The following is a 27,148-nucleotide window of genomic DNA, read 5'->3' as shown; positions in this document are numbered from 1 at the left end:
TACTGTGGAGTCCTGCTCCTCACCCTGTAAGCAGTTGTTCTGATAAGTTAATGTGTAAGATTTCTCAAAGGTTTTGGCAAAAACACAGATTCCTGGGTTTTACCTCAAAAATTTGGATTTGGTCATTCTGAAACAGGACCTAAATAGCCGAATTCTTAAAAAGCACAGCAGGTACACCTTATGCTGATGGTTTACAGAAAACACATTGGAAAGTAATCAGCTGCTATTTTTATGTTTTTCATCTGTTCAACCTATTGTCTACCATTAGCATAAGCATTCTATTGTTTAAAGTTACTAAATTTTGTCACTAAAGCAGTTGCCTCTGTATAAGGTCAAACTTATTTAAAAGAAATAGATTTTCCACAAACTAGCACCCATTAATTTAGTATTACTTTTGACAACTCATAATATATACATTTTCATTAAATGTTTAAAAAGCCTTAAATTCTTAAATTTATTCACTTTATATTGCTATCAATATGATGACTATAGATGTATGGATTCAACTTTTGAATTGATATAGAATTTTTCTTATTCTACCACTTTGATAGTATAAGTTAAAATGTTTCCATAGACTAGAAAAAAATGACTTAATAAACTTTAAATGAATTTGGAAAAAAGAGAAAACATCCATTAACTTGAAAATTAAGTTTTAATGGTTCAAATATACAGATGAATTTGGCATTATATTACCTTTCCATATGACTGACATTTCTGCTGGATTACCTCCAAGATCCCTTTTCCAATAAAAAAAAAAATGACAGAAATGTGATCTTTAGGATCAGAAACTTGACTAAAATATCTCTACTCATCAAACTTCTAAGAGTCAAACTGCAGGTGGTCTTGAATTTATTTTAGATGTCTGCTATTTTGCTCCATTTGAAATCTCTTTTACGTAAAAAACTTAGAGGAATATCAGGAAGCAATTTATTGAAGATTATGTATTTATTTTAATCAACACAGAGAATTAACTCAATGACTGTAATACTTCATCTGGATTCAGCTACATTCAGTGTGTTCTCTTTTTAGATGGAAAACTGAAATTCTCTGTGGTTCATTAAGTATGGTATAGTTTGTTCTCTTTTTAATTAAATTTTAGTCCAACTCAACTATTATTTTTCACATTAAGTACAATTCTTCAGTTCAAGCTATACTACCTTATGTTCTATCTCATAAGAATCTACTGTCTGCTATAATTTTTCATGCTTCTAAAAATCATTTTAAATTCTATTATTTTTATGCTTTGTGAAAATAAAATTAAACCTATATTTCTCCAATAATCTATGTTAGAATTGAAGCAGTGTGTATTTATTTGCTTCCTTTTCAGATGAGGAAATCAGTATACTTTTGGTTCCACCTTCCAAATTTTAGTTGTATAATTTGCATATTTGAAGCAACTAACTATAACTTTCAAACATTGCTTATCTTTTCTCTCAAAACTTTTGGTGTCATTTGCCTTGTATTATATGAAATTAGAATTCTTTTTTTTTAAATCTTTTTTTTTTCTTTATTCATTTTTAGAGAGGAGAGAGAGAGGGAGAGAGAGAGAGAAGGGGGGAGGAGCTGGAAGCATCAACTCCCATATGTGCCTTGACCAGGCAAGCCCAGGGTTTCGAACCGGCGACCTCAACATTTCCAGGTCGACGCATTATCCACTGCGCCACCACAGGACAGGCTAGAATTCTTTTTACAATTATATATTTAAATATTTTAATAATCATAGACAATTAAATGGTTTAATTCTTATTTATTCAAAATAAAATAGTTTGTTTTGATTTTAATTGAAATAAAAGCTCGTAGTTAAGAGAAGACTATCAGAAAAAGCAAGAAATGAAAATTTCCTGTAGGCCCTGGCCGGTTGGCTCAGTGGTAGAGCGTCGGCCTGGCGTGCAGAAGTCCTGGGTTCGATTCCCGGCCAGGGCACACAGGAGAAGCGCCCATCTGCTTCTCCACCCCTCCCCCTCTCCTTCCTCTCTGTCTCTCTCTTCCCCTCCCGCAGCCTAATCTCCATTGGAGCAAAAGATGGCCCGGGCACTGGGGATGGCTCCTTGGCCTCTGCCCCAGGCGCTAGAGTGGCTCTGGTCGCGACAGAGCAACGCCCCAGATGGGCAGAGCATCCCCCCTGGTAGGCGTGCCAGGTGGATCCCGGTCAGGCGCATGCGGGAGTCTGTCTGACTGCCTCCCCGTTTCCAGCTTTAGAAAAGTACAAAAAAAAAAAAATTCCTGTAATTCCAGAGAAACAATATCTTTGTGGGCTTTTTTTCTGACATTATTTATGCATATATATAAAAATTTTTATAGGTACTTATAGCTGTTTAATTTCTTTGTTGTCACTTAGCTTGCTTTTGCCTGGCAATGAATCATCAATGTCTTCTCATATCACTTAAATATCTTTTCAAACATATGGATATGTTTATTTGCATACACAATTTAAATAACATTTTAATTAAAGTTTAATATGCAACTATAAAAATATATCTTTCCATTTAGAATCAATAATTTTATAGGCATTTAGTGGTTGACATCTATGTTATTATAAATAGTATTGTGATTAATATCTTTATTTTTAAATATTGGTCCCATTTGTTCCTATACATCTTTTTCTAGAGAAAAAAAGAATGTTGAATGAATGACATTCACTTTAAATTTTGGTATATGATTAGATAGTGTTTGCAAATGGTTGAACTGAAAGTGTATGAGAGTGCTGCTTTATCTAACAATTTTGATATTATATATCATCAAGCTTTTTTTATAATTTTTATTTATTTATTCATTTTAGAGAGGGGTGAAGAGAGAGAGAAAGAGAGAGAGAGAGAGAGAAGGGGGAGGAGCGGGAAGCATCTACTCCCATATGTGCCTTGACCAGACAAGCCAGGGTTTTGAACCGGCAACCTCAGTGTTTCCAGGTTGATGCTTTATCCACTGCGCCACCACAGGTCAGGCCATCAAGCTTTTTAAAAAACTTTTTAGATCTAAAAACAATTTTCTAATTTAGGTTTTAATTTGTATTTGGTTGATTATATATGAAGATTAACCAGGACTGGCTGCATAATTTGTAGCAAAATAAAAAATTTGCATGAAATGAAAATCTGAGGCCCTTTGTTCAAGAATTTTGAGACTACGACAGCAGAGTGTTAATCAAGCATAGGGCCTTTATAATTTTGGGACTTTTTGGGACTAAATTTTACACTCATAAGCTGACTCCGGGGTTAGCTTTTTTAAATGCTTAATAATCCTTTTAATTTGATATCTGAGTACCGTTAAGCAGTTGACTTCACCCAGTTTTTAAAATCCTAGTATATCTTTTTATCAATTTGTAAGAACTTTTTGTATAGCCCCCACATACAAATTATTAAAATATTATCTAATTTTTCTTATACATTTGAGGGTGTTTTGTTTACATTTAAATTAGATTTAAATAATTTATTTTTTTATAATACTTTTTTTACTTGAGATCAGAGCTTAACTGCATTTTCTTTTTACCAAGTTGGTTACTCAATTGACCTAATATCATTTATCTTATAACGTATGTTTTCTCCAGTGATTAGACATGCCACATTTTTCATGTGTCAACAGGAATGTAGAAATCAATTTCTGGAGTCTCCATTCATTTATATTGATCTTACTAATCTTTCCCCAAAACCACACTATTTTAATTACTGTAGCTCTATAATTCTATTCATTCTTCTTTATTTACATTTTTTTTTTACTGGTTAATTTTCTAACCTTTATTCTAGAATTATTTTGTTACATTGTGAAATGGAATCCTTGGGACTTTAATTGAAAAAAACAATGAATATGTTGATTTAGCTGGAGAAATCAGTGTTGTAAACATTAACTTTTCATACACACACAAAACAGGTATTTATCTCCATTTATCTACTTCTTTGTTCATATACCTCAATAGAATATAGTTTTCAGCATATAGGTCCTACACAATCTTAAATTTATTTTGTTTTCAGGTTTCATCTTTCCAAAGGTAAAAATTAAAAAGCTCAGTATGCTGTTTGCTTCTCAAGATCTGTTTTTCACCTTTCTTCACTCTGCTGTGCCACAGGAGGAAGTCCACTGTGGGCAGAATCAATCAGGCTCCATTGTAGTCGGGCTTTAAGGTGAGGAGAAGGTATCTCTACTATTTTATAAGCCCAGGGAGAATGTCAAGTATAAGTTGCAGATAAGTAATTTGTGTGTCACAAGAATTTAGTTGAATTTCTTTTAATCCTTCTGTTTACTGAATCCTATTTGATCTCTCTCTCCGAACATATGTTTAAGACGTTCTTAGGATGAATGGTTTATTTAGCTATTCAATTGTTTAGCTGCTTGCAAAGAGCAGAGTGAAAGTTAAAATCTCAGACCACCAAAACTGATTTTATTTCTAAAATTATGTCATCAGGTACTATATCTACCACCTATTGCAAAAAATGTGTAATATGCATTGTTCTTTGATTTTGTTGTGAGATAGCCACACTGGTAAGAATTTTGAAGAGATTAAACATACGACACACTCTGCAGGCTTCCTCTTTGTTATATGGATGCATATTTCTCTGCCCTTGTACCTTTTCATTTGTAAGCATCCATTTATAGAACCTGGCCTAACCGATCTGAATGCATCCTTGCATCTAAGCTCTATGTGTCCTTTCATCTAATGAAACTCCTTGCTGTCAGCTACCTGCCATATCAGAGAAGCATGAAAAAGAGAGTCCCTCTGGCTACTTTCCTGTCTAGCTACATTGAGCTCTGAGGTCTTTTGACTTTCGACATGCAGCAGGGAGTGAGGCCTATAACACACATCTTAGCCCTAAACCCTTGAAAAAGTAAAAGACATTAAAAAGAGAGTTATAAGATTTGAACTTAGTATTTTGATTATCATTTCATCTTATATATTTTACTTCAAGAGTCATGTTAATTTTTTTTGACAGTGTAAGACAGACACTTTTAAAATGTTTTTTGTTTCTCAAGGAAGGTTATTTAAGAACAGCTTTTAGAGACCTATGTTCTACTCCATTTATTAGAACACACTGTTCCTTTTGATTTTCTTTTATTCAATCCTCCTTTTTTTAAAAAAAATGTGTGACTGTGGAGAAGTCATTTATGGACTGATATTTGCCTAAGCAGCACATGCTAAGTTATATTTTTGATGTCTTCACTGTATATCTGAATATGCTTTTCAGGATATTTTTTAACATTTTAAACTGGAAAGACAGCATAAATTTATTAATGCAGCATTCTGAGAAGAAAGGTAAGGAGGCTAAAGCAGGGGCAAGCCTAGTGGGATAATTGATTTATAAGTCATAATGTCCCATCTATGACTTATAAAACTGCTGTTCCAGGGACTAGCTTCTTCCGCCTCATTTTCCATTTGGCCTACTACTCAGTCTGCAGCTCCAGCTATCTTGCTGCCTCTCCTGAGTTATTACCAAACCACTGGGAAGAACCATAGTGGATCAGGGAGAAAACCACCCACCCTTGTTGGTTTCCTCCTTAAATAGGTTACAATCTTAAAGCCTCTCAGTGAAGGTAGTTTGGAATGCTGTTGATCAGGACAAGTACAGGAATCCAAGAGTGGTTATTCTATTCTGTGCTATCACCTTTATCCCTCTGTGCTGGAAATTATGAAATACCAGAATCTTCTAGATTTAGTTTCTCTAATATCACACTACAGTCTCAGGAAGAAAAATCCAGGAGTCTTTCCTCAATCTATTTCCAGGTAAATTATGTCAGTTTGAAGTATACTGATTAGTCATGGTTCTTAACATTATGTGTGCTTTTCACCATTTTTATGTTCCTTTGAATGATTTACTTATTAATTATTAAGTAATTGAGAATATTAGGTTAACAAAGGGACCAGGTATACAATTGCTCAAGTCATTTACTTATATGGAAGTCATTACCAATAGTTTATTATTCACAAACATAAACCCTCATCAAATTTTTTTTTGTCTGGAGTCCCTAACAGAATGTTTACTCATTGATTTCAAGTGCTCTATGCTTTAACCTAAAAATAGATAAAGGTATTCCCTGATATTTTATACTTGGTTCTGTCTTTTTCTCTCTCTCTTTTCTATATCCAATTTCATCCAGCTTTGTAGCTTCATAGCTTTAATTATTTCTACTTCATAATTCAAAGTTTTTTACTACCTACTTTTACATTTTCCATAATTTCTGGTTCAACCATTCAGATGAGTCTATTATTTGTCTTGGGTGTTATGATGATGATATCTTTAGGTCAAAACAACATATTCAAAAATGACTCATAATCTTCTACCTTCCCTCACCTATTTTCCTACTTATTCATTTGTTTTTGTATTTATTAAATACTTTCTATTTATCACCTCCTGTTATTGGATATACATTAGTGAAAATGGTAGGGAAGGTCACTCTGAGGAAGTAAGCACAGAATTAAGGGACATATGTGCATACATAAAAGCAGGCAAGTAAGAGATAGCATGATAAGTTGGGAATAGAATGAAAGAATAAAGAGGGATGCCTAAACCTGACTTGATTGTGAGGAAAAGCTTCTTAGAGGAAGTGTCATCCGAGCTTAGTGCTAAAGCTTGAGTAGCAATTCAGCCATGTAAAGGTAAGAAGGAGAGAATGTTTTAGGTAGGGAGAACAGTAAGTATGGAAGTGAGAAAGATCATGCCACATAAGTAAGCCTAGGAATAAAAAATAATTCATTATAGCTAGAGCACAAGAGGTAATGAGTTTTGAAACTGGAAAGGTAATCAACAGCTCAATCCATAAGGGCTCTTAATGTTGTAGTAGAGTTTTTTATTTATCCTGGGAGAGAGAGAAGTTATTGGAAAGTTATTAGAAAGGGAGTTACAGGAAAATTTAAATTTTAGAAAGCTAATTTTTACTGCAGTTGTGGATGTTGCATCAAAAGGCCAAAAGCAAAGGAAAGCTCAATTCGAATCAAATAGCCTGACTGGTATTAGTACCATGGATAGCGCATCGACCTGAGTCCGAGCTTCCAGATTTGAAGCCCCAAGGTCGCCGTCTTGACCACAGGTTCACCCAACTTAAATGCAGGCTCACCAGCTTGAGCATGGTATCATCAACATGATCCCATGGTCTCTGGCTTGAGCCCAAAGTCACTGGTTTGAACAAGAGGTCACTGACTTGCATGGAGTACCAACTCCTTCCTCAATACATGTATGAGAAGGAATCAATAAACTAAATTGCCAGAGCTATGAGTTGATCACAACTACAAGATAATCCTTCTCATCTCCCTTCTTTCACCTCCTCCTCCCCATCCTCTTCCTCCCCCTCCTCCTCCTCCTCCTTCTTTTTCTTTTCTCTCTCTCTCTCTCTCTCTCTCTCTCTCTCTCTCTCTCACACACACACACACACACACACACACATACACACACAGAATCAAATGATAGGTGATAAAAATCTTTGATTGAAGTAGTGACATTATGGATAGAGATAAGCTAAGAATCTTAAAATATATTTTGAAAGACTTGATTTCTTTGATTGAGTTCCTAGGAGGGGAAACTAGACAGATTACTGACTTGAGCAATGGGCTATATAAAGTTGTATTTGTAGTTAAGTCTGAATATTATCCCTTCCAAAAAAATAATAATATTTTTTCTATCTACTTCATATTACAGCATGGTTTTCAGAATATATTTTTAATTAGTGCATTCAAAAATGCTTTGAAAGTTATAGAATATGAATGGCTAAAATATAAAACAATCTATTATTTTTATTGTTATTATTATGCAAGAGTAGTGATGATGTAGTAGTCAGTTAGACAGACATAAGCAGAGGAGGAGTGATAGGCCAGTTACAAAAGGTAATAGGCAAAACTAGAAAAACAAGTATAATAAGGTGGGACCTCACCCCAGGGTGACCTTTCCTTCCCTGGCATATCACTGGTCATGTAGTTTAGACCTCCTGAGTTTTCATAATGCTGGTCATGCAGTTTGGATCCTCCCCTGACCTTTCCTTCCCTGGTATGTTGTGGTAGACCACCTTAGAGGAGGAACAAGGAAACCAGATAATAGCCTGGTAGGACTCCATAAGAGCCCTTGCATGACTGCTCCCTTAAGCATTAAGCCCCCCGGACAGTGAAGTTCTGGCTGTCATCAAATAAACTTGAGAACAAAGCCTTGAGTCTGTGACCACAGAAAAAGAGTTTTAGTCAAACTAAACATAACAACTAGGCCTCAGTGTGCTTCAGTTCCAGGCCTGAAAGAGCAGCAAAACCACATGCAGTGACACTGTGGGGGACATCAGGACCAGCGCAATGACTCATGACCACCTACCTTAGGATTGACCAATCACTAGAGACCATGACCCTAAAAAGCCACACCTGGAAAGCTGATGAATATTTTACTGAGATCTTCTCTTGATTCCTCCCATTAAGTCCCTGCCTTTAGAGAACAGATAAAACCCCTTAAATGGAGAATCCAGCAGGCATGCTCTGTCTTGATCATTCCCTTGACTTTCCTTCCCCTTTCTTTCCTCAAAGTGTGTACCCTTGTTCTCTTTCTCTTAAGTTTTCAGAACCCTTCTTTCACCTCTGTAACTGTTTCCTGAATCCATACTACCCAGCTGGCTCACTGCTTCTATGGATCACTTCTATCTTTATGACTTTTTTTTACAGAGACAAAGTCAGAGAAAAGGACAGATAAGGACAGACAGACAGGAAAGGAGAGAGATGAGAAGCATCAGTTATTCACTGTGGCACCTTTTAGTTGACCAGGGGGCTATAGCAGAGCAAGTGACCCCTTGCTCAAGCCAGCAACCTTGGGCTCAAGCCAGCAACCTTGGGCTTCAAGCCAGCAACCTTTGGGCTCAAGCCAGCGACCATGGGGTCATGTCTATGATCCCATGCTCAAACCAATGACCCCACACTGAAGCTGGTGAGCCCACACTCTAGCCAGTAACCTTGGGATTTCGAACCTGGGTCCTCCGTGTTGCAGTCCAACAACTGCACCACCGCCTGGTCAGACCTTCTGTGACTTTCAAAATAAACTTTCACTTGTATTTGAGGTTGGTTCTGAATTCTTTCTCAGCCAAACTCAAGGACAGTCATCTAACTTCACTGGTAACATCTGGTGCCATTCACCATGAACAGTGTTATTAGTAATACTACTCATGATTATTCTGTACTGAGAATTGCCACTCTTTTTAAATATGCAGCAATTTATCCAATCATTAGTTTAAAGGTTAATTTCTTCAATTCAGAGCATAAAACACCTGTGGTGAATTATCTGCCAATTTATTTTGATGAATAATTCAAAGAATATATATTTTAATCGCAGACTGATTTTTCCCTAGGTGTTTATATAGGAGACATAACAAATGAATTAGGTCAAGTATCTTAAGCCTAATTGATCAATTTTTTGTTCCTTTACTTTTTTAAATGTAAAGGTAATATAGGCATATTTTAAAATGCAAAATATTCTTTAGGGTATGTATAAAAACTGAAAACTCCATGCTTAGAAATAACCACTGTTTAAAGTGTTTGCTGTGCTTATTTCTAGAAATTTGTGCTATAGGCACATATATTTATTTTTGTTGTTGCTGATGTTGTTCTCTATCTCTGTCTCTGCATCTTTCCTCACCCCTGTGTATGCATGTGTGCATACATATATATACAGACAAAAGAAATATATATATTACATATATACATGTATATTACATGCACATGTAGATATTGTGGTATGCAGAATAATTGGACCCCAAAGATGTCCAGCCTTATTCCTCAGAACCTGCAAATATGGTACTTTATATGACAAAAGAAACTTTTGCAGATGCAAGTAAGGTTAAGGATTCTGAGATAGGGATATTATCATGAATTATTCACTTAGGCTCAGTATAATGTCATGAGTTCTTAAAAGTGGAAGAGGAAAACAGGTCAGATGAATATGACAAGAGGATCTGACCTGCCCTCACTGGTTTTGACAATGAAGGAAGAAAGCCATAAGTCAAATAATGCCATGGCTTCTAGAAACTGGCTTCAGTTTATAGCCAGCAGAAAAGTGCACATTTCAGTCAGACCACTGTAAGGCAATGGAGTCTGCCAGCAAATTGAGTAAGCAAGAACACAGAATCTCCTCTAGAGCCTCCAGAAGGAAGGCAGCCCTGGTAACACCTTAAGTTTTGCCTAAGGATACCCAAGTTTGCCTTCTCAACTACTGAACTGTGAGATAAGCTCTTTGTGTTGCTTCAACCACTAAAGTTGTATTAATTTGATAGGAGAGTGTTATAAACTATATAAAACAGATATAAATCTATTTTGATAGTTTTGTACATTGTTTACAACTTCATTAACAATTATATGCATGTATACACATGAAATTTGTGAATAATCAATGCTATCCCAATACATTTAATAAGAAAATACACAATAACACCTTTTTTTATACTATTACATAGAAAATTCACTTATGTGCACAGCTTTGCACATTATAGGCATCAAATGCGGACAATTACCTTTTAAAAGGTTCTATCACTTAATATTTCCACCAATAATATATGGGAGTGTCTATATTCCACATCCTTGCCAAAACTGGATATTGTCAGTCATTTTAATGCTTTGGTCTTTGTCTTGTCCAGGAATCAAAATTGCTTTTACAACTATTTAGTACTATTATTTGTTCTTTGTCTGAACTTCACATATATTGATATTTCAATGTAACATTAGAGACCCACACAGGATTGTATAAGAATGTCCTCTTGACCTAGTAGATTTTCTTAGTGTCTATAATGAATTGGCAGTATTAAATTAATTACTAACTCAGAAAATATTTAAAGACAATTTTGAATAAAAAATCTACACTCCTGAGTCCCAAAGGTTTGTGCTTGGACTTCACCGATGGGGCAAGCTGTCCACATTCAAGTGGATACTTCATAGGCTACGGCTGTTGATGTTAACAAGTACACTCACCCTGACTTGAGTGCCTCTCTTCAGTCTCTTCCTACTGTCAACCTAAGAAACATCAAACCTATAGAGAATTAAGCCAAACTGACAACAGTTGCCTAGAAGCAAAATCTCAATGGATTGAAAAATCCTCCAGAGAATGACAGTTTTGCAGCTTGTTTTTTTACATGAAATCTTTTGGTGGTAGATTAAGGGAGTGGGAGAAAGCAAAGCAGAGAAAACTCTAAGATTGGGTAAAAAACAAAGGAAGAGAGACACACTTCTTTTACATTGATGGGTTACAGGATAGTTATTAATTAACATTTATAGCACAAAGAGATGGTTTATGGGCAGCAACATCACAATGTGAGGTTCTATGGTCAAATGCTCTGGACTGGTGCTTGTATTTCAGGGGATAGGAAAAGAAAATTACCCTGATATTTCAAAGCTATGTAATCCTAGATGCGAAAGAACAATGAACAGAGGTCACGTCAGGTGCAGATTGGCCTTTGCTAAGGAACTTATTGGTGTGGAACAGGACTATTTGCTGTGACCTGCCCAGTTAGGACTCTGTGATCAGCCCATCCCGTGCAGTCACTTTTGGTCACTGAGCTTGTCAAGCTGGCCATGTGGGGCCCCTGGAACTTGTCAGGTTGATTGCATAGCCCCTTTTTTGTTCACATACCATCACAACCTTTTCCTACCCCAGGTTCAGAAAGTATTAGCTCCCAAGTAACTTTAAGAAAAACATATGGGGTGCCTTGAGATGTTTTAAGAACACATAACAGCTAATAAGCAGTTAGTTAAGCTAACAGTCTCCAATTATGTCTGATTCAGAAAAGTCTTTAATGAGGAATTTACTTAAGATTACACTTGCTTACTAAATGTTCTCAAATTTCTCCTAGATTATCCTTAGATTTTTTTTAAAAATTATGAGTTATTTTGAATATATTTTTTAAATAAGTAAATGCATGGTACCTATCATCCATTTAAATTTAGTCATATTTGCCTAAAACTTAAGTCTTTCTTCTTGTTTCCTTGAATCTTTTTTAGTACCTCTTCTAAATCTATCTGTGCCTAATGGGTTGCTGCTGTTTTATTGTACTGTTGCTTTTGGTGGTTGGTTTTATATTCTTTATTTTTGACATTTAAAGTATACTATTTCTGCTACATTTCTTTATGTGGGGGAACAGGGACTATCTATCCACATTGGTTAGTTCACTCAGTGTGTTCAGCAGCAGTTTTCTATTGAAATTTAAAGTTAGGTTGGTGTGAAGAATTTATGCTTTTCCTTTCCTCCTGGTACTGAGATCTCAAACTGCATTGACAGAAGAACACTTGCCAAATAACATGTATTTATTCTTTCCTTTACTCCAGCTTCAAAGTCACATGGAGAATTTTTTAAAAGATTAAAATGATCCTCTCTAAAACCTGGAAAGAAAAGTAGAAACATTTTCATTTCTTTGTAGGACTTTCTTCTAGAAGAGGGATTATAGTATTTTCTGTAGTTCTACAAAGAAAGCTAGGGCAAATATATGGAAGGGCTAGGGAAACTAATTTTAACTGAGTTTGAAGAAAATTTGTGGCAATTTGTCCTGCCTTTGTAAGTTTTAGTTGCCTATTTTGGGCTATTTCAGAGCAAAGTATTGCAACCGCATATTTGGAGTATTAAAAAGATTGTTCTACTAAGAGAAATGATGTCCAGCTGAACTTTATTGTCCTCTTACACTGTGAGTTCCTATGAGTTGCTGCAACTCCAACAAAGCCCCGGTAGATGCAAGTCTGATGTAACCAGAGGGGGAGTTAATGTGACTGAACCAGGTACTTCCTGTCAGTAAGAGTTTTTAGACCTACAGGTTAGCACTGATGGATAGTATCACTGAACTGCCCACAGTAGGCGTTTGAGGGAGAAGAAATCTCAGGTCGACAGGCAAAGATGCCACAGTGACAACTAGGAAGACAAGAATTGTCTGGGGAGCTTGAACATATTTAGGAGGGAATCACAGTTGAAAAAGAAATTTTGGAGAAGACAAAATATTCTGATTCCTGGTGAACCCAATCTAAAATTCCCTCATCCTAGTTTTTGAATAGAAAAATAGCATTAATACTCACTTGAAAAATAACTTTGAAGTCAATATTTTTTTGATATTTCTTTCTATACTTTTTCTGAACAAGATATACAATATATAAAAATGATGTTGGAGAATAAAGGTATTTTATATCTTATGACAAATTCTAAACCTACAAAAGAAGTTTAAAGGTATGTATAAAGCTCTATTTTTAATACTTCTTTTGGGAACATATTATATTCTTTTAATGCAACATAAATTAGTATTGAGAGAGAGTAGTTAATAGAATTACATATACATGTATATTTCACTGCTGTGAAATCATTAATGGTAGTTTGAGAAGTTCTGTTTTTATTGCCATATATTTTTTTAATTTTAGAAGATGATTAAACACTATTGAATTTATTTTTTTCTCTCGTTCTTTGTGTGTGACAGAGACAGAGAGAGAGACAGAGAGGGACAGATAGGGACAGACAGACAGAAAGGAAGAGAGATGAGAAGCATCAGTTCTTCGTTGCAGCACCTTAGTTGTTCATTGATTGCTTTCTCTTATGTGCCTTGACCAGGGGGCTGCAGCAGACCGAGTACTTCTTGCTCAAGCCAGCAACCTTGGGCTTCTATCCAGTGACCTTTGGGCTCAAGCCAGCGACCCCACACTCAAGCCGATGAGCCTGCGCTCAAGCCAGCTACCTTGTAGTTTTGAACTTGAGTTGTCTGCATCCTAGTCTGATGCTCAATACACCGCACCACCGCCTGGTCCAGCTATACTGAATTTATTTTGAAAGGAGGACCGGAAAAGTGTTAGCACTAAGTTATCACAGACATAAACACACACACACCCACAGTGTTTGTCCCTTATTCACTCAATAAAGAATAAATTTCTGGCCACTAGAAACATTCAATTAGTCAAACATACTTGAAGATTTGCTACGTGAAATGCATTGAGCTAGGTGCTATAAAAATACACAGGTAAATGAAGCCTGCCAGACAGCAACACAAATTCTTTTGAAATTGTAGATTATAAATCTGTAATTAAGTAACCCAAACAGTAGTAAGTGAATAATTAATATAAGCCACACAGTGTAGATGTGTGGCAAATGCCTAGTAAGCAGATTTCTTATGAATTGATATATTAAGAGAGTAGGTAACATCTAAATAAAGTGATTGAATGAATAATCAAATAAAATAAATTATCTTAAAATTATCATTTCAAGCAATATTAACAAACCAAAACGAACCAAAGCAATTAGAATAATATTTGGTAAATAAAAGTCTCAGGTTAGATCAATATATTTTATTTTAATTGTGTAGATATATTTGAAGGATGGTTTCTCACACATCCAAAGAATATTTTACAGTCTATTTATATATATATATATATATATATATATATATATATATATATATTACACCTACTGTCTTTCTTCTCACACTATTTTAAACCAACCTAAGCATCTTGTAATTGATGTACTATTTACTTTACTAAATCCCTATTGTTCATTGCTTCATTTATTCAATATATTTAGTTAACACTATATTAGATTTCCACGGCAACTGTAACAAATTACCATAAACTTGGTAGCTTCAAAAAACATATTTTCTTGAAGTTTTGGAGGTCAGAAGTCTGAAATCAGTTTCACTGGGCTGAAATCCAATTGTTGGCACAGCCACTAATCTGTAGGAGGCCCAGGGGACAATCTGTTTTCTTGCCTTCACCAGCTTCTAAAGTTACATTCCTCTCATCACTTTACTGGTAACCCCTTCCCCAGTCTTCACAGCCAGCAGCACAGCATGTTGTTTCAGGGGTCACATAGCCTATCAATCTGTCACGTCTGCCTCTTATAAATAAGGAAACTTGTGACATTAGATAGGGTCCATCCAGAGAATTCTCATCTCAAAATCCTTAAACATCTGTAAAGTCTCTTTTGCTATATAAAGTAGCATTCACAGACTTACAGGATTAGAACCTAGATATTTTGGAGGGCCATTATTCATCCTACAACAAACAGTACTACAGCACATCCTACTATGTCCTGGATGTAGGTGACTCAGAGAACCAGGCATTTCTGTATCTGTACCCACAGAGCTTGACATCATGGAAAATAGCGAAGATGTACAAGGTCTAGACCTGCTTTTCAATTGTATTCTCTAACAGAAGGATGTTTTAGCAGAGAATAAATGTATGTTTTCTTTCCTTTATTTCTTTTAACAAGAAACATTGTCAGCTATTTTTTTTAGAACAAGCAGGCACAAAAAACACCTTGCAGCAGATACTACTGAGAAGAATTAACTTGGTATTTCCTTTATAAATCCAAGATGAGCAGGCTCAGTCAGCTATCTTAGGAAAAAATAAGCCTTTTTATTTTGTTTTGTTTTAGTAACTTTGCAATTGGCTCTTTGTTGTTGTTTGCATTCTGCCACCTGTTTATACTTTCTCCCATCTCCATCACACAGGAGTGCCATGACCTGGGCAAGTGCTTGAATCAGAGAATGGAAAGAGCTTGTGCTAAAGGAAACTGACCGGGTTAGTTGGTGCATGCACGGTGCAGTCCATGCATGGCTGCTATAGCAAAATAACATCGACAGGATGGCCTGTAAGCTATACATATAAACCTTTATTTCTACAGTTCTGGAATCTGGAAGTCCAAAAGATTATAGTTGCCAGCATGGTCAAGTGAGGGCCCTCTCTGGGTCTTAGATTTCTCACATGAAAGAAAGGGATGAGGGATATCTCTAGAGCCTCTTTAATAAGGGCACTAATTCCATTCATGTTATCACCCCCAAAGCCCCTGTTTCCTAATATCATCACCTTGGGGATTTAGTTTCAACATATGGACTTTGGAGGGATACAGATATTGGGCCTTGACAGTTGGAAATGACCTACACTGAATTTAATTCTGGAGTATGAGTCAATCTTAGTAGAGCCTCTACACATGGGTAAGAAAGGCATCCTAGACTCTGTGGCCACTAAAAAAAGCAGGGGATTTACCAATCTGAGTTTGAAATGTTACCTGCCATGGCCAGCTCTGATAGATGCTTAGGATCTCTAGATACGTATGGTAAAAGGATCAGAATATTAGAGTGATGGACAAGAGTTTGGATCTCTGAACTGTTTGCTGCTATCAGCTGGTAGAAGCTTTGGTGTTCTAATCAGGGGAGTTCTTGGAGTTACAATTTTACATCCCAGACTCTGTCAAGAGATTTCTTAGTTAAATCTTCATGAAGTAATATGGTATATAAAGAATGGAATGACATTTTAATTAATGAAGAAATTGCTTCATTTTGTAATGCTGCCTATGAATGTAAGAGGGATCAAAGGAATGGAACAATCAGCATGTAATACAATAACTATGGAGTAGGTAGACTTGATATAGACATGAAAGCTTATATTGGATAATTGAACTTTTATTAGGGTTTATTTATTTTATTGACTATTTATAATATAAAATTCCTTTTGCTTTTTTTTTTTTTTTTTTACAGAGACAGAGACAGTCAGAGAGAGGGATAGATAGGGACAGACAGAAAGGAACAGAGAGAGATGGGAAGCATCAATCATCAGTTTTTCGTTGCAACACCTTAGTTGTTCACTGATTGCTTTCTCACATGTGTCTTGACTGTGGGCCTTCAACAGACTGAGTGACCCCTTGCTCGAGCCAGTGACCTTGGGTCCATGCTGGTGAGTTTTTGCTCAAACCAGATGAGCCCGCACTCAAACTGGCAACCTCGGGGTCTCGAACCTGGGTCTTTCCGCATCCCAGTCCGGCGCTCAATCCAATGCGCCACCGCCTGGTCAGGCTCCTTTTGCTTTTGAAGAAATGCCATAATGTGTTTCATGTGCCCTATTTTTCATTAAGGACGCCAAAGAGACTTACTTCCACTTCAAGAAGGTTAAGGAGATACAGACATAAAATTTAGGTGTAGCTAGTCAGATTATTCCAACCAAAAATTTGTATCTTGAAGAAATGAGGTTAATAATACAGGAAGAATTAAAAAAATAATATTCATGATGATGTAAAAAACATGGACAGTTAATGCAGCTCTGAAAGTGCAGTGTCCTAATCTGCACTGTTGTGGGAAGCTGTGCTCCCAATTGCCCAGCCCTCTGGGTTTCTATCCATCACCACTATCTAAAGCAGGGGTCCCCAAACTTTTTACACAGGGGGCCAGTTCACTGTTCCTCAGACCGTTGGAGGGCCGGACTATAAAGAAAACTATGAACAAATCCCTATGCACACTGCACAAATCTTATTTTAAAGTAAAAAAACAAAATGGGAGCAAATACAATATTTAAAATAAAGAACAAGTAAATTTAAATCAACAAACTGACCAGTATTTCAGTGGGAACTATGCTCTCACTGACCACCAATGAAAGAGGTGCCCCTTCCAGAAGTGCGGCGGGGGCCGGATAAATGGATTCAGGGGGCCGCATGTGGCCCGTGGGCCGTAGTTTGGGGACCCCTGGTCTAAAGCACTAGCCTTCACTTTCATGCTCTACTCAACTCAATCAATTTCAGATAGAAACTATTTGTGTTTTAGTTTTCCGATTCTCTACAGTTTACAAAAATTAGCTCTATTGCAAGTGGAAAGGATACAGACAGCAAAGGAAAAGACACGTCAGGTGAGTGGAGTGGTAAATAGTTACAAAATGACATGATATGTGTAGGAGATGCTAATAAAACTTCTAGGACTGGAGAGAAAAAGACATAAAATGTTCAGGAAACATATAGTAAGGATAGTTCCAAGGCTAAAGCGAACAATACATATCAGGAAGTAGGGTTAAATAATAATGACTAAGCAACCTCCTACTCTTTAATTCTTCTATTCCCCAAATAAATTATTTGTTGAATTATTTAGATCACACACACTCTCTCAAGTTAATTATTGCCATTGATTTATTAATTTTAAAAATTGATCATAGAAATTCTAAAGTAATATTTCCAGTAGGATATAATCCTAGAAAAATGAAAGTAAGAGAGTATATGTGTCCAGGGGCAGTATTCTCTGTTTTAAGACCACATACCTATTGGTTAGTTATAATTAATTATAATTTATAAGTTTGAAATAATATAGTAGAGAACAGAGGGGAGTGGAAAATCTACATATAAAAGCAGAAAGGTTGTTGCCACCAAAGTCTGCCCTGGTAGTTACCATTTGACCCAGCTGCTCCTACACATTAACGGCTTGTATTCTTACAAAGTCCCTCTTCCTGGAATACACAGACCTGGATTAAAATTTTGTTGCTACAATTTTAATAATCTTCTTAAGACTGCATCAAATAGAATGAGGATTTTAAAGTACAAAGTGGTGTAAACTCACTACTCAGAAAAGCAACATAACAAAATTTCTCTCTCATGTCCAAATGGATCCTGATGTCTCACCTTTTTCCAAATCCCCCATTACTGCGAGAGAAGAAAAGAACTAGAAGGGTATGTACTAGACTATAAGACAAAAATTACAAGATACAGAGCTGGGTAATAACGCTAGTCCATGAAAGACAGGGACTTACTTACTAGACAGCACTCATAAGAAGAGTCTCCAAACCTAGTCCTTACAGATGGATGTCACAGATGGATAGCTTCCCAAGCCATTTGCAAGCCACAGTGGAATCCATCTATCATTCCATCAGCAGTAATGCTGAAGCCCCAATTTTCTCAACACTCTTATAGGTGATGTGTTGTGGCAAAGTGAAATTGATTAGCTAGGGGGAGCTTCTCTTCAAGGGTGCCTCTAATATGTTACAAGTATGCCACGTTATTGATTTCCTTAACCCCAGGATTTATCACAAAGGTTCTAGAACAGTCAGAGCTACAAGACCCATCATATTCATTGCAAGCAGACTGTTTGCCTCAATATTTTATGATAATATTATTTTCTCTGACAAAATGCAAACAAGAATGGGAAGCACTATGTATACTCAACACACACTAGACTCTCTAAATTAAGAACTCCGAGAGTCTGATGACACAATTCAGTCATTATCAACATAGACCTTAGTAGAAGTCCGTCGGGATAAACTAACTGGGGCAAGGGCTCTCTGATGGCAGCTACAGAACGGGGCAGAAAATCAACACATGTACTCTAACCAGGTCTGCAAATGCCAGCACATGGAGTACTACCATGGCAGCCAGAGAATAGCTCAAACATCCAATAATCTGTCTAAATTTCAAACTCCAGACATAGTGAAGGGGCAGAGATACCATGGCGTCTGGTCTCAGACTAGGAGTGTCAGTTGTATGCTAGATTTGGAGGAAACAATTTAAGGCTCTTTATTTCTTCACCCTCTTACTCTTAAAGATGAGCAGGCATATGGAGCATATCAATGGGGCATTGTAGAAGTACCTTGAATGATATGCTTTTTATTGAAATTATACTCATCTTTATACCTATCTACATCAAATACAATTTAACCAAAAGAATACCTACCACTTTTAGTGCTAGGAGCAAGGGTACACTTTGGTGTCCCTTCCTAAAAAATGGTATTAAGGAACTTGATGGCTTATAATTGACACTGGAAAAAGACATACACTGACGATTTGTTTTATTCTTCTGAACACCTAACGACCTATATTCGAACTATCAATATATTCACCATTTATTTTGAATACTGGAAGACTGATGTGTGGTGATATTGTAAGATGCTGTCAATTCCATTGCAAGCCTTCATATTCTTTTATTGCCTTTCTAAAAACAGAGACCCCATAGAGAAAGGAGCTGCAATGTGATAAGCAGGTTGTATTCCAAGATCTTGGATTGGACCCAAATATCTTGGTGATGTCAATCTCATTCTCTTATTCTTCCCTGTTCATTGTCTATCCAAACCCATTCTTTCCTTCTTTCTTAATAACAGAGCCCTGATTTAATTAGGGGCTCGGGGTTGGGGAGCCCAGGGGAAAGCCCACACTTCTGAGTCCCTTGCAGCTGGATATGGATAAATGCCTCAATCACATTCAATCACATGAGAGCATAAATTGTTGGATGGAATTTCCCAGAAAACTCCCTTAACAAGTAGCTGGAGGAGCCATCCCTGCTCTTTCCCTGCCACCGCCTTCCTTGTACTTGCTGACTGAGATTCAGAGGAGACGACTAGAGCATAGCAGCCATCCTAACTATAAGATAGATAAAAGGATGAAAGCCAGCATATTGAGCGAGTATACAAGTCGGCGGTAAGGATGGTGGAGCAAAACACAAAACAAAACAAAGCAAAAACCATAAAATAAAAATAAAAAGAGGAGTCTAGGCCCATTACAACTGTAGAGTTAATGTAAAACATTTAGACTCCTTTTATACAACGGAGGAGCAAAACTTGGTCTTATTAACACAGCTCTATTTTTTTTTAATTTCTTATTGTTTTGTTTTATGACAGAGACAGAGAGAGACAGAGAGAGGGATAGATAGGGGCAGACAGACTGGAAGAGAGAGAAATGAGAAGCATCAATTCTTCGTTGTGGCACCTTAGTTGTTCATTGATTGCTTTCTCATATGTGCCTTGACCAGAGGGGGGGCTACAGCAGACCCTTGCTCTAGCCAGTGACCTTGGGTTCAAACTGGTGAGCCTTGCTCAAACCAGATGAGCCTGTGCTCAAGCCAGCGACCTTGGGGTTTCAAACTTGGGTCTTCTGTGTCCCAGTCCAATGCTCTATCCACTGCACCACTGCCCAACCAGGCTTATTTACACAACTCTTGAGTATTCTTTTATTTTTATTTATTGATTTTAGAGAGAGAGAGAGAAAGAGAAACATTAATTTATTGTTCCATTTGTTTATACATTCATTGGTTGATTCTTGTTATGTGCCCTGACCAGAGGTCAAGCCTATACCTTGGCATATAGGGTTGATGCTCTAACCAACTGAGTTACCTGGCCAGAGAGAGTATACCATTTTGTGCAATTAAAGCTAATCCTAACTGGCATACCTCTTTGTACACTATGTTTTATATGTGTCTGAGGCTCATTAAAATGGAGACAGGAAGAAGAATGGCTATAGATATAAGAGTTTTTTCATTGATCTGGGAAATAAGGAGAAAGAACTTTACTGCTAATGCCAAAAGAGAAACGGGTTCTGTTGTTCTAGTAGCAAGACAGTGTCAATCCCATGACTCTTAGGCCATGGAGACTATTATAAGAATAAATGATAAGTAGGAGAAATTAGGTCAATGTATTAGGATTGAATTTCATAAGCAAGAGACAAGTATTTAAACTATGAAAATACATAATTATGTATAAATTTCAAAAGCAAACAAGCCAATTAAAAATGAGACAAAAATTGAGAATGTGTGTTTCACATAAACACAAATAGCCAATAAGCATACATAAAGATGAACAACCCCATTTAAAAGGGGTGGAGGGAAATGCAAATTAAAAGAGGCTATTTCCAGGCTAAAGTTTTAAATCTAACCAAAGCAGGTATCATGAATGATGATGTGTCAGCTTAGTGCATGTGAAATGGATATACATATATATGAATCTCAAAACCTCAATGTGTAGTGAAAAATGAAGAGTATGACTTATATAAAACACACCAGGGTAACTATATTTTTATAAAATCATACATATATAACTTTTCTAAAAAAAAAAAGTAACTGAGTAAATAATACAAAACTCAGCATGATGTTTATTTCTAGGTGGGAGGGAGAGATACTTTAGGAGAGGCCTTCCCAGAAGGCTTCAAAAATACTGGTATTTTCCCGTATCTTCCTCTCTGTAGTGGTACCTGGACATTCTTTTTATTTTTATTCTTTAAAATGTGCAAATATTAAATACATTTATGTATTTCACTATTAAAATTTGTTTAAAAAATTCAGTGAGATTTTAAGGAGAGCAAACTGAGTACATCATCAAGTTGTAGACTGTGAGTCAGGATCTCCTTGTTACTATGTAACCAAACACAATTGAGAATTCTCTTGCCTTCTGAGGCTGATGTAAGATGGAACCTATTTCAAGCGTTCTTGTTCTTCACACCTGCCTCACTGTTCTCGATGATTTCTATAAGTATTTCAGTACAAGGGTGATTTCATAGTTTGCAAATTAAAATGTCATCTTTATGCATCTACTTTGCTCTTCCAAGTAAAGTTCCATTAAAAAAAAAAAAAAAAAAAAAAAAGAAAGGCGGCCCTGGCCAGTTGGCTCAGCGGTAGAGCGTAGGCCTGGCGTGCGGGGGACCCGGGTTCGATTCCCGGCCAGGGCACATAGGAGAAGCGCCCATTTGCTTCTCCACCCCCCCCCTCCTTCCTCTCTGTCTCTCTCTTCCCCTCCCGCAGCCAAGGCTCCATTGGAGCAAAGATGGCCCGGGCGCTGAGGATGGCTCCTTGGCCTCTGCCCCAGGCGCTAGAGTGGCTCTGGTCGCGGTAGAGGGACGCCCCGGAGGGGCAGAGCATCGCTCCCTGGTGGGCAGAGCGTTGCCCCTGGTGGGCGTGCTGGGTGGATCCCAGTCGGGCGCATGTGGGAGTCTGTCTGACTGTTTCTCCCCGTTTCCAGCTTCAGAAAAATACAAAAAAAAAAAAAAAAAGGCAACGCGGTTCCTTAATTTAGAAAGTTTGAAAACAACCAGTGTATTCGAGGTCAATGCAAATTTTGAACGACCCATATCAGAAATCAGCTGTCCGTTTTGGTGAGAGCTTCCAAGTGGAATTTTAGACGACCAGCTTCTAAGAGAGAGGCGGGTCATCTGTCGTTGGAGAAAGAGGATTGGAATCCAGCCCGACCGTATTCTACACCTTTTCTCCGTAAGTCCAGGACACACCGAAAAACTCTCCAATCTTTCATCCACTTTTCTCTTCTCTCACTGACAAGAGGGCCTGTTGCCCGGGGACCCAGAGCCCCGCCCATTCGGTAAGCCCCGCCCCCGGGCTTTGCACGTTCTGCGTGCTCCTTTTTGGAGGAGGGAAGGGTTGGGCTCGCAGCCGAGAGACCGCGGCCTCTGTCTCTTTCTCACCTCTTCCAACCTCTGCAGTTCTGGCCGCGGAGCCTCTGCTGGTGGCCGGGTTCCCAGACCCTGGTGAGTAACTCGGAGCGTCGGGGCCGGGCAGATGCGGTTGCGGCCGGCACGGGGCCCTCTGCCAGCTCCTGCGCTCTGGCCCGCCAGCCAGTCTGCTCGCCTCTGCCCTGCCCGCGGCCCCTGACCCGCTCGCCGGCTGCCCGCGGCGGGAGGTGGCGAGCTGAGCGCCCAGGGACGCTGGGCCACCTCGCTCTGCCCCTTATTTTGTCTGGGTTGGTTTCACTGCCTTCTACCTTGCCCAGCCCCGCCGGTTTTGTTTCCGCCACTTTGGAGTGGGACCTCCACCCGCACGGTTTTCCCCTCCTCTCCCAGCACACTGGGAATTCCGTGAGTGACGGAAGCCTTTCAGCACCTGCCCCTCGTCCCCAGACGGCAGCCGGGCCTGGGGTCTGGGTGGAGAGGCGGAGGGCCCGGGCCTGCCCGCTGGGGTTGCAGCGGGTGGTTGCGGTGGCCTTTCTTCCGGTGCCTTGAGACGTCGGGAGAGGAGAGCAAGGATGGCGAGGCCCCACGGGGATGGTTTTTCCATTCACCTCATTAATGTGTTCGGCACTGTTTTTGTAGACTTATTTTTTACTAAGTCTCAGGGTGCAGCTATGGTAGATTAGTGTATTTTTCCATTTTCCGTAGGAGCAAATTGAAATTCAGGCAGTTATGTAGTTAGTTTGTTTTGGTTTTACTATTGCAGATAGGTGTTACGGGGAAATGTAGAAGTATTTAAAGAAAAAGGAGGGGGTATAATGTTACATGAACTTAAAAAAAAGACAAATGGGGCAGAAATGGATTATGTTAAGGTGTTTATACAATTTTTTGGAAAAAAATATAAAATGGAGATGGGTAATATGAAGTCGCACTGTAAGTCATTCATGATAATATGTTACTTCATTGATATTAAAGTATATGTAAACCCTTAAAAATTGTCGAGTGCGATGAACCTTAGGATTTTCAGGCTCCACTTATAAAACATTAGTCATGTGATGAATAGTAACTATGATCAGAAAATAAGTTGTCTTGAGATTAAATTTGGGCTACAATTTATGAGTAGGCAAAAGATAAACATTATTTACTAGGCCATACCTTTAAATGAAAATAGGGTCAAATGCCAGCAAAAATTACAGTGTTACATTCTGTAAACTTGATCTGTCTAATAACGTTGTAGCAAGGTGGAATGGCATAAGGGCAAAAGCTTAGCTCTAGAGGCAGATTTGCCCTGCTCCTTGCTAGTTGCTTGACAGGTGACTTACCTGTTTGTTAGCCGAGATATTTGGATCAAGTCAATAATTGCTCTGTACCAGGGGTCAGGAACCTATGGCTCGCTAGCCAGATGTGGCTGTTTTGATGGCTACATCTGGCTCGCAGACAAATCTTTAATAAAAATAATAATAAAGTTAAAAATATAAAACATTCTCATGTATTACAATCCATTCATTTCCTACCGCTCATGTTCATGGTTGCGGGTGGCTGGAGCCAATCACAGCTGTCCTCCAGACACCAAATTTTTATTGGATAATGCCTAACGTACACAGGTCGTTGTATGGCTCTCACGGAATTACATTTTAGTTATTTATTTTTCTTGTATTTTTCTGCAGCTGGAAACGGGGAGAGACAGTCAGACAGACTCCCGCATGCGCCCGATGGGGATCCACCCGGCACGCCCACCAGGGGCGATGCTGTGCCCACCAGGGGGTGATGCTCTGCCTCTTGGGGGGGGGAGTTGCTCTTTCGCGACCAGAGCCACTCTAGCGCCTGGGGCAGAGGCCAAGGGGCCATCCCCAGCGCCCGGGCCATCTTTGCTCCAATGGAGCCTTGGCTGCGGGAGGGGAAGAGAGAGACAGAGAGGAAGGGTGGGGGGTGGGGAAGCAAATGGGCGCTTCTCCTATGTGCCCTGGCCGGGAATCGGACCCGGGTCCCCCGCACACCAAGCTGACGCTCTACCGCTGAGCCAACCGGCCAGGGCCGGAATTACATTTTAAAACATGTGGCATTCATGGCTCTCTCAGCCAAAAAGGTTCCTGACCCCTGCTCTGTACCTTAGTTCCATCATCTGTAAAATGGCATTAAAAAGAATTTCCACTTCGTAGGTTGTTATGAAGATTAAAATGGAAGGATGAGGTAATACTTAACTGAATTTTTGTTAACCAAAGTGTACAAATATTTACCTAAAACTTTCCTGGGCAGGAGGTATTGCTACAGAAACTGATTTTGAAAGTTCCAGATGTGTCTTCTGGTATTAGTTTATCTACAATGGCTCCTTAGGAAATAAAATTAGAAGAAAACACTACTAAGAAAAAAAAAAGCACCAGAAGTTTGTAGAATTAATAATAGATAAATGAAAGGGGATATCTCTTAGGCTTTTCTGAGTAACAAATAACAGCAAATACTTTTTGAAATAATTGACATACTGTTTCTGGATCTCTTGGACCTTTGTAGACCTCCAAGTCAAAATCTATCATTTCAAAGATTAAAAGCACAGAACCAAAATAGAAACCATAAAGTTTCAAAAGAACCTATTATGTAATATTAAATGCCCTTTGAAGATAACAGATTTTAAGTAGCTAACACCAGGCATAGATTCCCAGTTTGAGAACCTATATCATCTGCAATTAACTTGTGTGTTTTTTTTCTCTAAAGTGACTTCTAAGACTTGTTTCCTTCTGTTGAAGCCAAATAAATAGTTCTGCTACTTTCCTGTGAGATATTACATGTGTTAAGGCATGTCAAGGGTCATTGTGGTTTTGCGTGTTAGACACCATAATTAAAATGGATCTGTGTTTCTATATGATTCTTCCTGTATAGTATGTTCATTATAGACTTATGTAAACACCTTAAGTATATGTGTAGTCAGTAGACTCTGGCTAGACACATATTGCCCATATATATATACCAGTGTTAAAAGGGCCAGAAATTAAATTGTTTAAGCTGAACACTTGATGGGCACTGACTGTGATAAGATATATTGCCTGACTAGGCGGTGGCACAGTGGATGGAGCGTCAGACTGGGACACCGAAGACCCAGGTTCAAAATCCCCGAGGTCGCGCCTGAGCGTGGGCTCACCAGCTTGAGCACAGGGTTGCTGGCTTGAGCAAGGAGGGGGTCACTCAGTCTGCTATAGCCCCCCCCCCCCAGTCAAGGCACATATGAAAAAGCAGTCAATGTACAACTAAGGTGCCACAATGAAGAATTGATGCTTCTCTCTCCCTTCCTGTCTGTCTGTCCCTATCTGTCCCTCTCTGTTTCTCTCTCTCTCTGGATCACACACACACAAAAAAAACATATAGTGGGCTCTAGTAGGCAGTAACAATAAGGACTCCATTTCTGGACCTTAAGGAGCAGTGTAGTCGGGGATATAATACATGTAAATAAATAGCATGGTGCAATACATAAAGAAAGAAATGCCAAAAAAAAAAAAAAAAAAAAAAAGCAGATAGTGCTGTAACGATAGACTATTATAAGAAAGTGAGTGTTTTTCACTTTGGAACCATTAGAGGTATCAAGAAGAGGAGGTAACATTTCAGCTTTGTCTTGGATGAGTAGTATTTTAAAAGTTAGCCATACAGAGAATTGGCATTTAGAGAGAATAAATATTTTTTTTGTTAATTAGTTGTTTGCCAGACACCTATCTCTGATAGTAATCATTATCATCATCATATATGCTCATGTATATTCAGTATTACACTAAGTTGGAATGATTCTAAGAATTTTATATTATTTTATCCTCATAAAAATCCTATGAATGAGGTAATAACTTGTACAGATAAGAAAAACAGGCAAAGAAGGATCAGGTCACTTGTATAGGTGAAATAGTTAAAAGGATACAACTGCGATTTTAACTCGGGCATTTGTCCCATTCTTGTAATCACAATGATCTGCCTTACTTTGGGTGAGATGACTTGTTATTTGGGACATGGATGTTGGATAAGAATCATCTATGGTAATATGAAAATTTTTTTTATGTGAATGAATTAAGTAATGTAAAAAAAAAAAAAAGAGGGACCAGTTTAAGAAATTACATTGACAGACAAGGGAAAAAGACAGGCATCAACTCTCAAATGGATTTTATGTGTTTTGTGTTCATGTGTAGATCTGAAAAGTGTATATAACAAATATAAAAAGCTTTAAAACTAGGTTTTCTACATTTTTTATTTATCTTTAAATCCAATCAGAATTCACCAGTTGATTAAAGCATTACCCTTTTATACTTTCTTTCACATAC

At 38.0% G+C, this 27,148-nt stretch overlaps 1 protein-coding gene across 1 annotated transcript in view; it reads left to right on the top strand.

Moving 5' to 3' along the window:
* The first annotated feature begins 22,787 nt into the window (after window positions 1-22,787).
* The window catches only part of MANEA (mannosidase endo-alpha), a 68,659-nt gene continuing 64,298 nt past the window's right edge, over window positions 22,788-27,148 (top strand). The window contains exon 1 of the mRNA XM_066358857.1: window positions 22,788-22,937. The gene's annotated coding sequence lies outside the window, so the exon portion shown is untranslated. The remainder of the gene's footprint in view (window positions 22,938-27,148) is intronic.

This window comes from Saccopteryx leptura, chromosome 1 (genome assembly GCF_036850995.1).
Source record: "Saccopteryx leptura isolate mSacLep1 chromosome 1, mSacLep1_pri_phased_curated, whole genome shotgun sequence".
NCBI lineage: Eukaryota > Metazoa > Chordata > Mammalia > Chiroptera > Emballonuridae > Saccopteryx > Saccopteryx leptura.
Note: the sequence above shows the minus strand (reverse complement) of the source record. Positions and strands in the feature narration are given on the sequence as shown.